Genomic DNA, 13,785 nt, shown 5'->3' with positions numbered 1-13,785 from the left:
AAGCTCACAGTGTTGAAATGAAATGGAAACAACATTACAGCAGAGGGGATCTATGGCTCTCAGGTTGGGCCCTAACCTGAGAGCTATAGTCTCCTTAAGAAAAATCAGAACTAGATCACAAACTGCCTTCTTTATTCATAACTGATATCATGCCAAAATGGCTTACAAAAAGGAACAAAAACTGAACTGTGCTCCAAAACTACAATAGCAATACGAGAGTTTGAACAACATATCTAAGGCTAAAGCCTTCATACTTATACAAAAACGATGATCCAACAAGTGTCCTACATTTTAGGAGCTCGGCTGTCCAACTAGAGTCTAACTGCTGATCCTGTAGGATGGTCATAATTGTTGTTCCTGTAGAGCAGTTTATAACTGTTGTTCCTGTAGAACAGCTGGCCGTTTTTTAAGCTCGGAGGGGAGATGGATTAGAGCTCGGAGTTCTTGATGGGAATCACGAGGGATGTCCCTAGAACCGTGGACATCCTCTCCCAAAACCCGTAGTGCCACCTCGTTGTCTCCTTAACTCCTTTTTCGTTGTCTTTTGCTCCCTTTTAATGCCAAAACCTGGAATCAAAATGCATCAGTCACGTAGAGAGAGTGCCTACCCTTCTTCCTACAAACAACATGAATAAACTAAGAAATGCATGCATAAGAAATAAAGAATGAATGGTTTGAGCAAGAAGAATAGGCCAAAATGAGCCCAAATTGTACCAAAATTGGGGCTCATCACTCTCCCCCTTTAGACATTGCATGAATTACATCAGAGTGTTATAGATGAACTCAAAGTGCGGGAGCAATGCGCTCTGTTGTTCATAAAAGAAGTGAAAAGGAACAACTAACAAATGTTCGACAAGAAGAATAAAGTAACACAGGATCGCGACAAGGTAGTTGTGCACATACAACAGCTGGAAGGGACTATTACTAAAGCTTGCAGTGAGATTCCAGAGATCCGAATCCACACAGAGTCAGTATTTGAAGAGAATCTTGCAACAATGGTCAAGGAATAAAAGGTCAAGGTGGAAAAAGTCAAATTTGAGTTGTAGATGCAGATTACAGAACTCCAGATGAAGTTGCAGCCTACCACACCACCTGAAGTTCGAGAGCAACGCGAACCTGCAGTAAAATCCAACATGGAAAAAATAGCCACTGCAGTCAAGGACTGTGGTCAGATTTTTGAGGATACAATGGAGATATGGGCCTTGCTACAAGAGGACCCACATGTGTAGAAGATCGAGGCAAAAATTTGAGACAAACAACTGCAATTCGATGAGCTCAAAGGAATGGAGCGAACCTTAGCACCTATGCAATGGTTTTCCCATCTTCAAGAGTGAACGTTTCTTCGAAGACAAATTGATGAGTTGCGGCAGAAGGCACAAATAATCTCCACGTAGACATAGCCTTGGGCAGATAAGGCCAGTCATCTCTTGCAAATAGTTGAGAGCAAGTTGAAGAGTATGAAGTAGACACATAGAACAATCGATCTAGCGACAGAAGGGCCGACAACAAAGAAGCTCGTAGAGAAAGTTCTACAGGCCGCAACGTAATGCACAAAGACACTTCATGTATTGAAGTTTGCATACAATGGCCTCAAAGCAAGGATTTAGGACGTCCCTGCTGAGTTACTCAAGGACGAATCACATCTTAGTGTTGAGGGACTGTTGGGTAGGGGTTCCCTAGGTCCAAGTTTTGTCTAAGTCATGTAAAGTCTCCACATTTTGATGGGCGAAGCGTGATTCACGCAGAGTTTTAGGAGTCATAGGGGCTTTAGGGCGGGTCAAATCCCCTTATTTTGTAAAGGGATGGGATTAATTTGAATGTTTTAAGTTCTGCCCATGGTTTGCAGACCGTGGTATTGTAAGGGAAAAGGATATATAAAGAGTCGTCTTAGTAAGTCAAAGGCATTCATGTTATGTTATAGTGTTGAGTTTGTAATTGATATATCTTTTTGTATTCGGGTGAAGGGGAAGGCTCCTGCAGCTGTGTGCGCGGAGACCTTGGTAAGTCTGCAACTGTGTAAGGAGATTGTAACTGTGAAGATCTAAAGTAATAAAGAAGAATTTGGAACGAATCTATGTATTTTTATATGTTTTCATAGTTTCTGTATTTCTGCATTATTAGGGTTTTCTTTTGTATATTTCTTCTGTAATTGCATTGCGAAGGTTCAAATATTGTTTTATATGATGAATAATACATGTTAGACTAGTTAGGCGCAACTCACAAGTCTATTAAGTAGGAGAATGCTCTATGATTGTAACAATAACATTAACGATTCGTGAATATCGAATTAAGCCCTAAACTGAAAGAAACCCTATAGTCACATTACATAGCCCTCTGGATGCATAAACATGGTTCTAGCATCCCCCAATATCGCCTCGGGTGAGATTGCAGTCTACTCGAGTAGATCATTGGTGAAAGGGGCGGTCGTATAGGGTTTTGTTGGTTAGCGCAACTAACTCTGAACTTGGGTCTAAGCCCCTTAAGCCAACAACTATCTATCTGACCTCCCTTCTACCAAGCATGGTAATGACTGTGTATTTGTGGTTGTGGATAGATTTTCTAAGATGGCTATATTGACGACATTCAAGAAGAGTATCACAATAGATGACACTACCAAACTCTTCTTTGAATGAGTGTGGGTACATTTTGGGACCCCACAAACCATTATATCAGATCAGGATAACAGATTCTTGAGCACATTCTGGGCAAGCCTCTGGACACTATTGGACACCAAGCTCACCAAGTCGACTACATTCCATCCCTAGATTGATGGCTAGACAATGGTCATCAATAGGATGATAATGCACATACTCCACATGTACAACACCAAGCATTCACGAACCTGGGATAAGAGCCTTCTCTATGTGCAACATAGTTATAAAAGAGCTCTCCATAGCTCGAACGGTTGCAATCCCTTTCAAGTGGGTCTAGGATTTCAACCATTATGTTTGATTGATGTTTCCATGCCTCATGCGACTACACAGACAGAATCTAAACATGTACATTCTGAGGTTGATAAAGCAACCACATTTTTGAATGCTTCTAGCACATCCGTCAATAGGTTCATGACATCTTGGAGAAGTCCAATGCCAAGTACAAGCAGCGACATGATCAACATCGGGTGCCACACAAGTTTTAGGCATGCGAAAAAGTTTGGTCGCATTTGCAGAAAGAACACCTTACCGGAGCCCATCGGAAGCTCAAACCACTATGATATGGGTATTACACCACTACCAAGGTTGTGGGACCCAACGATTTTGAGCTCAACATTCCCCCATTCCTTGGCCTGCACCTAGTGTTCAATGTGGACTGCCTTTGACCATACTTTCCATTATTACTAGACACATTAGACATTACAGAACAACTCACACCAATAGAGCTAAACCTAGACTGCATGGAACAAGCCACAAATGATCGAATCATGGACACGTAGATCAAGAACACTCGCTAGCAGAAGATCCAACTGTATCAGGTTGTCAAATTTGGCTAACTCCTACATGAAGGAAAGTGGCTCACTAGGGACCAAGTTCAGCAAAAGTTTCACCATCTCATGGAGGCACTCAACGTAATGGTGTCCATTGCTTCCTAAGGGGGAAGGATTGACCTAGGTGGATATTGGTGGTGACCCACCTATTCCACTTGGACCCCCACCATCATACCATTATTTCTTTCAGTTTCCGTAATTGTAGCACAATTTACTATTTTTGGCAGTTTTTTTGGGTCCTAAACTTATGGAGTAGTTTTGAGGCCCTAAATGATGTTTTTTTTTTTTTGGAAAATGGGCAAACGTGATTTGTTAACTCACATTGCATTCAAAAGTTGTAGTCCTTGGATAGATCTTTCTAACGAGGTATCGTGCACATTAAACAAAGATCGTATGCCAAAGTTACGACCCCGATAAATTGATGTACCACTTTACCCCAACAAGGCCCATAGTTTTGGCGCTTCATCTCCTAGGGTTAGGTTTCTAGATGTTTAGGATTTTCCATTGTTTCTCAAAAATAAATAGGCCTTCGAGCCTCATTGTAACACAGTTCAGAGGCATGCAGCCGCCACATCTCTTCTCAGAGATAAGCTACCATCGTCCAAGCTAGTGTATTTCCATTCTGTATGTAAGCATATTTCAGTTCTTTGATATTAATGAAATGAAGATTTATTTCTACTATACCTCTCTGTTTATGTTTATATATGTATTTTGTTTTGTTCCTGCATAAGTTTGGATCACTCATGCCCATAATTATTGCACTTATAACATTCAACATGATCCAATAAGGGGGCAAATGAATTGTACTTTCTACCAACATTCTCTTTTAAACTTATAGGATTGTTGATCACATAATCATTCCTTTAAATTTTGAATCATTCTCTGTATTTATTTCTTGTATGATCATTCCTCACATAGGATTTATAATGCATTTCTTTATGACCAAAATTATTACAAACAAAGCAAATTCCCAAAAAAAAAAGTTGATACTTGGATGTGAAAGGCCTTCTTGAGGGAATAGTTATTCTAAAATTATTATTGTTATATTTGTGATAAAACTCAATTCTCTGCTAATCCTTTACTTCATTTCAAGTGTTGCTTGTATTGCTGATAAATCCTTTTTAAAAAAATTGCCTATATCGTTGTCATCTTCTTCTCTAATGTTGCTTATATTGCTAATAAGGCCTTTGGAAAAGTCGTGTTTTTGTTGATCCTCACTTTCTTTATTGATGATAGAACTTTTGAGCACATTTGCATAACTTTTATGTTCTTCTTTGCATTCCTCTTCTAATGACTTTGGGCTTGCTTCTCCCTTGGAAGTTTCATGATTTTCTTTATAGCCAAGACCCGTTTTAGTGAAAGAAGACCTTTGATAGCTAAGAGTGTTACCTAATATTTCAATATTTTTTCCAAACTTTAAGCTTTTATTCAATTGAGCATTTGCTTTCTCTAGTTCCTTTCTTAAGGAAACTACTTCTGATTTGAGCTTCTCAAAATTTCTTTCTTTTTCTTTCAGCTGGCTTATAAGAATTTCTTTTACAGTCTTTGCATCATCTAGTTGTGTTTTTAGGAGGATAGATGCTTCATTATAATCATAACCTTTCTTCTCTTATTTCTACAATAGTTCTTTATGGTTTTAATCTTTTTTTTCGTGTCTACCTATTTGTTCAAAGGCACTAACTAGTTATGTTTCTTCCTCTTAATATGTATTCTCTTTTAGGTTGTCTTTTTCATTACCATTTTGAGCATCCATGGCTATAAATAAAAATTTTCCTTTATCATCATCAAATGAATATCTATCATTATCTTTTGATGAACTATTATCTTCTGTGGAATACAAGTTTTTCTTCTTCAAATATCCTCTCTTTTTTGTGATCATGAGATTTGCTTCTATATTTATGCTCTTTTTCATTGTCATTGTTCTTTAAATTTTCATATGGACACTTAGCAACAATGTGACCTACTCTACCACATTTAGAGCATTTGAATGGAAGGTTACATTTGCATTTTCCAGTTCCTCTTTTAAGCTTTCTTACAAATTTTGCTTCTTCTTCATCTGATTCACAACTAGATTAATCATGTGCTTTGTGACCTTTTGTCTTCTTTGCTGCTTTGAACACTACTTCCTTTAATCATGACTTCTCTTTTTCTATTTTCATTTCATATGTAGTGAGGATTCCATGTAGTTCACCCATATTTAGTTTTCCAATTTCTTTCATTTCTTCAATGTTGGAGACCTTTGTATTAAATCTTGAGGGAAGAGATATCAACACGTTATACACAACCATTGATTCCTCAACATTTTCACAAATTCCTATGATAGTATTAATAATCTCATCCACATGAAGAGAGAAGGCTATAATGTTTTCATCTACCTCCATCTTCAAACTCTTAAATTTTCTTCTACGAGTTTGAAGCTTTTCCCTTTTCACCTTTTCATCTCCTTTATAGATGTTTTAAAGCTTGTCCCATATGCCACTTAAGATGGCATGCATTTGTTTTGCATTATTCACAAAGGCCTTTGTACCATCTTGATCAAATAGAGGAGTTGGTGAGACTTTCTAACCATCAACTATAGATAGACAAATATCCATCCCGATAAAAATTAAGTTCATTCTCATCCTTACCTTCCAAACAACATACTTTGATCCATCAAAGAGTAGAGTTGTGATTCATCCTCAATGGCCATGGACCTTCTAATATCTTCCTTCTAGTGGCTAGACTACTCCTGAATGAACTTGCTTTAATTCCAATTATTGGTTCACAATATAGTGAGAGGGAGAGTGGATGCATAAGTATAATACAATTTATACTTATTTAAACATCTAATCACCATAAAACATTAATCCCATAAATTGAACATGAAACACAATATATACATGGAAACCCTTTTGGGAGAAACCCATAACAATTCTTTGAATGATAATTCTTTGTAGGCACCAACCTATAAGAGACACTAATACCCTCAATTTCAAATTTCTAGGCACCGGTCTATGAGAGACACCAATTCCCTCAATTTCAAATCTATAGGCACCAACCTATAGGAGACACCAATCCCCTATGATTTGTAAGTATCAACCTTTAGGAGACACCAATACCCTATGTTGTTGTGTAGGCACCAATTTGTAGGAGAAATCAGACCCCTCTACTTATTTGTTTTGCAAACTGATTTTGTACTTCAATGGTCAACTTTGTAATATGCTTTGTATTCGTTATTGATATGTTCTATCACATGAACCAAGTGCTTATTCAAACCACGGAATGCAAACCACACTTCACCAATGTTTCCAATTCATAATACTTTGATACAAGTAGGTCCTTGCTTTAATCCAAGTTTCTAAACATACATACCTTCACAAATATGCAATTAGCAAAGCACTTCCTTTAGCCCACATTTCAAGATTTGGCATTCAAGAGGCCAACTACTTTATGCCACTTGTAATAAGACAATGGCCTGAGTGCATCCAAATATACTTATGAGTTTTTCCCATGTGCTTACAACACTTGTACAACACCTTTAAGATATATATAAACTCCCTTCTATCCAACTATATTAAAGTTTGGCACTCATAAGCACTGTGCTCTTGGAACTCTCGGTGCTCCCTTCAATCCAACCACATACATACAAGTGCTTATTGTTCTTTGGAACCTTGGAGCTCCCTTCAATCCAACCACATACATCCAAGTGCTTATTGTTCTTTGGAACCTTGGAGCTCCCTTCAATCAAACCTTTTATGTAATAATACTTTCATGTCTTAGCACCACCACATATGTTCATACAACACGTCTAGACATTGTTATTTTTGGATATCCGTGAAAGCCTAAAATTCTTTAACATTAAAAATGCTTGCAAAGCCAAGACCTTTTAAGCATAAAATGATGGCAAAAATCTTTGTCAAGTGTTGCCAATTTTTATGTCAGTTGATGGACCCAGGCATCTAGATATCGAAATAACATAGGTTTCAAGCTTCTATGCACAACCAATTTTTTTGATTTACCACTATGCCGAGGGATATAAGCCTTAGGTGCTAATACTTAACACTCTTGTCACCAAGGTGGTGACTAGGGGCTAGTATACCGAAACACCATAGATTCCTTGGATCCTTCACTTTTTGTTAAGATGTTGATATGGAAATATATTGAGGAAATCATGATATGGATCACAGAAGCCTAAATTCGAATACAAATTTATTACATTAAAGCTTAAAGTCATAAAGATACACCTTTGGATTAGTGATGCTACTAATCTCCCCCTTTATCTAAAAGCATCCCAAAATCTGAAAATGCTTTAGAAGGTTCCAATATTGATTAACTTGAAGCCTCTTGAAGAAATAGACTCATGGGTTAAATTACATGATCTATGCTACCCAATGCCACCACTCTTCAAGTCAAAACTTAGTTAAGACCATAGCTAAAAACAAACATTATTCCATAAAAAGAGCTTGTGTTACCACAAGATCACTTCTAGAGTTCCTCCAATTTGACACTTGCCGAGAACTTTGGTGCTTGTAAACCTTGAACCCAACAAAAGATTGAACGAACCACTTATTGAGTCTAATGGAACAAAGAAATAAAGATAATCTCCTCCAAGAGGAAGGGTGCCACATACAAAATCTCAATAAAAAAGAAAAGAAAAAACCTTGCTAAGATAGAGCACAAAGACATAACCCTTTGAGAAACCTCTTGAACTAAAATTAATTAGACCAAACATGCTCATTACCATAATAAAAGTAGTAGTATCTCTTAACAAACATGGGCCAAACATCTAGAGCATATTTCTGAATTCTTTAGGATGCCTTTCTCTCCATGTCTCCATGATCCCACCTTGACAATGATTCATTTTGTGCCTCACCATGAAACCATGCATGCGAGGAGGGTACTCTAGTCTCACCAATTTACTTACTTACCTCAAGAATGAGGCTCATAGATATGTGGCATAACGAGATTTAATGAAATGATTAACATCTTTGGATTCATTGACACTTGATTAAGGTATGGATTGATGGCTCATGGTTCCATTAATCCCAATCACCCCCACTTTTAAATCAATGTCCTCATTAGTAAACCTATTTGTTTGTGGATAATTCTTCCCGAAAACTCGATAAAATGTAATATTTTGGAAGCAGTTAACCTCCTTATGAGCTCAAGCCAATAAAGATGTAACATTGTCATAAAACGGTAAGGACTTCAGGATAATCTGATTGATTATTGTTCTCCCACATCAATTAATGATTTAATTCATAAGTCCACAACTATAACAAACCTTGTAATAAGGCATAATTTCTCTAGCTTGATTGTTGGAGGGCTACTTGCCTTCTCCAAGAAAAACACAACCCTTACTGGAAACATCCATTAATCATTTTAATTATTTGTTCTTGTAAGGTTTTCTCACTTGAAATGGGGTTTTCTAGTCAATCTCTAGATAGATTTCATCTACTTCTAAAATATCTTCCCAATTCCATAATACTTTCTCAAATTTTCCATGCATTGTTTATATTATGCAAATTAGTCATTGCATATCCCCATTTTACTAATAACCCAACTCTTTTAGGTTATTAACTAAAAAGGGAAGATGAATATTGGAAACTAAAAATAAAATTCAAAGCTTATTTGAATCTAGTTTTTGATGCCACTAAAAGCATCACAAATAGATAAATAATGATTAAAAAAACTTTTTTTTTTCAATAGATACCAATAGAGACTCATAAGAAATGTATTTATACTTTTGCATCCATGGCCATGTCTCATATTCCATATATTATTTTGTTCTTCAATATTCTCTTCTTCTCTAGTTCATCCTTATAAACCCTCCTACTATAAAGTCAACATATTTTCTTCAATAAGCTCTTGGGTCATCACTACATTGCTACCACATGATAAATATTAGATTCAACAAAGAAAGGGAGATGAGAAATGTAGGAATTTACAGGGTAAGTTCCTCAGACAGAACACCAAAGGACACCGCTCACAACCAGATCACAGATCAATACACCAGTGTTTTGACGTGGTTAAAACCCTCAAAGAGGGAAACAGTCCACGGCCTGAGCCAACGCGACCACTTCAGGCAATTTATTAATAATAGAATGAAAATTTACATAAGCTTCTCTCATAGACGGATTACCCTAACAATGACCCTCCATGCTCTTTAAATAGAGATCATGGACCAATCGGGTGTTAAGCCACGGATCAAGTGTCGGTAATATTGAGGAGAGAATGAACCGTCGGATCACTACATATTGTGACCGTCGGACTATAAGTTACAAAATGTACATAGTAAAGAAACACACTTTACCTAACTCTATACTAGACCAAGCTATGCTTAACTATTTCCTATGTGTCGGAATATCCTAACATCCCCCCTTAAGAACAACTTGGGATAGGATTGAAGGATTTACAAATATGACACAATAGGAGAAGGAAGGAGGCACTAGAGCCTATCCCCCCTTAGTGACAACTTCCTGAACTCCAAGCATAAATCGAAGTTTAGTGAACTTCGCCTCTGTGAGAGCCTTTGTAAAGATGTCTGCAACTTGATCATCTGTTGAACAATATTGCACTTCAAGAACATGGTCATGAATGAGCTTTCTGATGAAGTGCATGTGCAGCTCAATGTGTTTGCTGCGTTGATGTTGGTTTGGATCTTTGCATAGTTGAATGGAACTTTGATTATCACACCAAAGTGTAGTCAGATGCTGCTGCTGAAAGCCAAACTCTGACAGGATCTGATGAAGCCACAAGGCTTCCTTACTAGCTTCTACGGCACCACGATACTCTACTTCTACTGAAGAAAGAGAAATGGTACCTTGTTTCTTGCAAGCCCATGTAATAGGTCCTAAACCAAGAGTGAACACATAATCGGCAGTAGACTTCTGATCATCAGGGTCACCAGCCCAATTAGAATCAGTGAAACCAACCAATAGAGGAGCTGCTTCGGCATTGTAATGAATCCCAAACTGAATTGTACCTCGAACATAACGAAGTATTCTTTTAGCTGCTTTCCAATGACTTTCATGTGGGTGTTGCATAAACTGAGCAACAAGGCCAACAGCAAAGGAAAGGTCAGGACGAGTATGGGTTAGATACAAAAGTTTTCCTACAAGTTGATGGTATAAGGTAGCATCAACTTCAGGAGAAGTACAAGTGACTGGAAGTTTGACTCCAGACTGAAAGTGAGAAGGGGCTGGCTTACAGTCTTCCATGTGAAAATGACGTAGAATATCACAGGCATACTTGGACTGGGAAAGGGAAATACCCTCCTTGGATTGCAAGACTTTGTTGTGCCCTACAACAACCCCCCATTTCATATCATTCTTATTTTTCAAAAAATTAACATATGGAATGGGTCCCTTATAAAATTTTGGCATCAATGCTTGCATGTTCAAAAAAGGCCACATAATCAAATGAGCTTTCATGTATTTAAGCCTTTTTGGTACATTAATGTTTCAAATAATAAGCAATCTTTTATTATTGCGATAAAGCGATCGCAAGATCGCATATCGCAACAACATGAGAGATGCATTCAAATGGAATTTTGGTCTCCGCCGATGCGATATCGCTATCGGCGATCGGCAATGTTACATACATCACCAAGTAAAGGCACATAACTCATGCCCCGACGCGACGCGATATCGGCGATTGGCTATCGGCGATACCTCATGTGAAACCGCTTTATGATTTAAATCCCGACCCGATGCGATATCGCTATCGCCCGTCAGCAGAATTCCACATACTTCGGTGAGGCACCCGGTTCCTACCCCCGATGCGATGTGATATCGCAATCGGTAACCCCAAACCATTTTATATGCACCTACTTCTGTTTCCATGCGCTAGCCCGATGCGATATCGCTTATCAGCTATCGGCACGATATTTTGGTAATAATTGTGCAGCACCTATTCCCCGAAGCGATGCGATATCGCTCATCGGTGGTCGGCAGTCTTAAAAGCCATCACTTAAAAGCTTTAATTTTATATTCATATTCGGTTGACAAAGCGCGAATCCCAAAATGCCGTTAATGCAAGGGATAAGGTAATGCGTGTGTATTTAAAAGATTTTTCCCCTTCGATTAATGAACACCTGCGTTTAACCGCCAGAATATCTGTTGCATGCTTAAGTGAGTCATTCACCCGGATAACGGTGTAATCATCACATTTAATGGGTATTAGGCCTCAAATCACCATTAATGCATCTGTAATATCCTCTTAGCGATTGGATCCGCAGCCACTTTTGAAAATTAATCTTGGCACGCTTCAAATGATATATCTATCCCACCGTGAAGCGTCATTGTTATTGTGATATTACGATTTCTCTTGCAGTTGTGTAGAATTCGTCTTTCGAAAGAAGCTTAATCATGATGGCGAAAAGATCCAAGAGGGCTATAGGCTCTGCTGTTACACCTGTAGCAGGTCAAGCAGCCGCAGATAAGAAAAAGGGCCTCATTTCAGATACTACATGCACTGGTCTTAACAAGACTACATGACAGGGCACATATAATCTATTAGAGGCCGAACAACCACAAGTTTCAGTGACAGTAGCTACTTCGAACCCACTCAAAAAGTCCGACACAACTCTCAAAGAGTTGGCCGATTCCTTTCTTCACAGAATAGCTGCCAGAGAGCAAGTCCTTCCCTACACTGATGTAGTGTGATGGGCAATTGAGGAAATTCCAATCATTGACAGAACGTTCCACACAAGAGACGGACGGATTTTCGGGTCGTTCAAGCCAGAGCACCTGAGGGAAATGTATCATTTGCCTGAGCCAGAGAAAGTCTACAACAAAGACTTCGTGGAGAAGTTTGCAGCTGAAAATTAAGTGCCATCTGAGCCCATTCGGGATTGGAGGCAGAACCCGACCAATCACAAGCACGAAAGCTCGAGTAAGTACTCCGTCGATTCCTTGGCTTCTCCCTATTGCTATGCGGGAATTATGATGTGTAGGCTATGGGGATTACATGATTCTGCCAATTTCGATATAGAAATGGTTCCCCTAATGGAAGCAGTTGTTAATATATTTATCATGGATTGGGCCACCATTCTTTCTGATAAATTGACTGTAGCTGTTCGGGATTTTAGAGCTAAATCTGTAGTCACCGAAAGGAAAATCCCCCCATTTTATTATAGCGCCTACATTATGGACACATTGTGTTTTAACTCTGAGTTTCCCATCCTCGGTTGGAGATGGACCACCCAAGACCCTTCGCCCATTCATTTGTATCATCGAAAATTATGGAAGTCCTCTTACAAGGACCATTTGTATCAAATTTGCAATGGTTTTATGGTTGCCATTCATTATTCCATTTTTGATCGGCCTATTCCCAAAATCTCCTATCTCGCTTCCTTCGACTTACTAGCTATAGCAGGATGGTTTGGAGAAGAGCACTTTACCTATATTAGGGTTTATGGAAGCCAAGCCAAACCGCATGTTCTCCCTCTATATGTTCCAGACAAACTGTTAGCCCGAGAGATATCCTACCAAATTATGGCCGAGAGTGTAACCCAAACACTCAAGAAAGAGAAGAAGAGGGGCTGGCCCTCTTTTCCCTTGAGGATGGGTGTTTTTACTCTGCATAATATTCAGCATGCAGAAAAGGAGGCTATAAAGATGCAAGCTTTATCCCTTCCCACTATGCCAGCCAGACTCTATGATCCACATAAAACTGCCTACAATGCCCTAGAACAGGCGAAACTGACTAAGATTGACCATCAAGAGGATGAGTTTGATGACCTGTTCGTAGCGGCCGATTCAATAGGCCAAACCAAGAAGCTTTCCAAGATGAGATACAATGATGAGAATTTAACTGAGTTCAATAAACTTAGAGAGCAGAGGTTGCAAACTCTGCCTCTGGATTTATTGACATTAACCTCAGCGTCCTCCTCAAGCGAGCCCGGTCAGAAACAGACAAGCCAACCTCCTGTTATAAATCAAGAACAAAATAAACAACAGGAGGAAAGGAAAGAGAAGCAGCAGGCAGAGAAGCAGAGAAAGGAACAAATGGATAAGCAGCAGAAAGAGCAGAAGGAACAAGAACAGAGAAAGCAGAAGCAGATGGAGGAACAGCGGAAGAAGGAAGAAGAAGAAAAACAAAGGAAAGAACTGGAAAATAGGCAGAAAAAGGAATTAGCGGATAAACAAAGAAGAGAGCAAGAAGAGAAACAGAGAAAGGAGTTAGAAGAACAACAGCAGAAAGAGTTGGAGGAGCAAAAGAGGTTGGAACAAGAAAAGGAGAAGAGTAAATCCCAGACCTCCATAGATCCTGAATTGCTGAAACAATGGAATCAATTCGATTCCATTATCAGTGGAAAG

The sequence above is a fragment of the Pinus tabuliformis genome, chromosome 1_2, assembly GCF_031772625.1.
Source record: "Pinus tabuliformis cultivar Carrire ecotype Pingquan chromosome 1_2, CPIR1, whole genome shotgun sequence".
Classification (NCBI taxonomy): Eukaryota; Viridiplantae; Streptophyta; class Pinopsida; order Pinales; family Pinaceae; genus Pinus; species Pinus tabuliformis.
Note: the sequence above shows the minus strand (reverse complement) of the source record.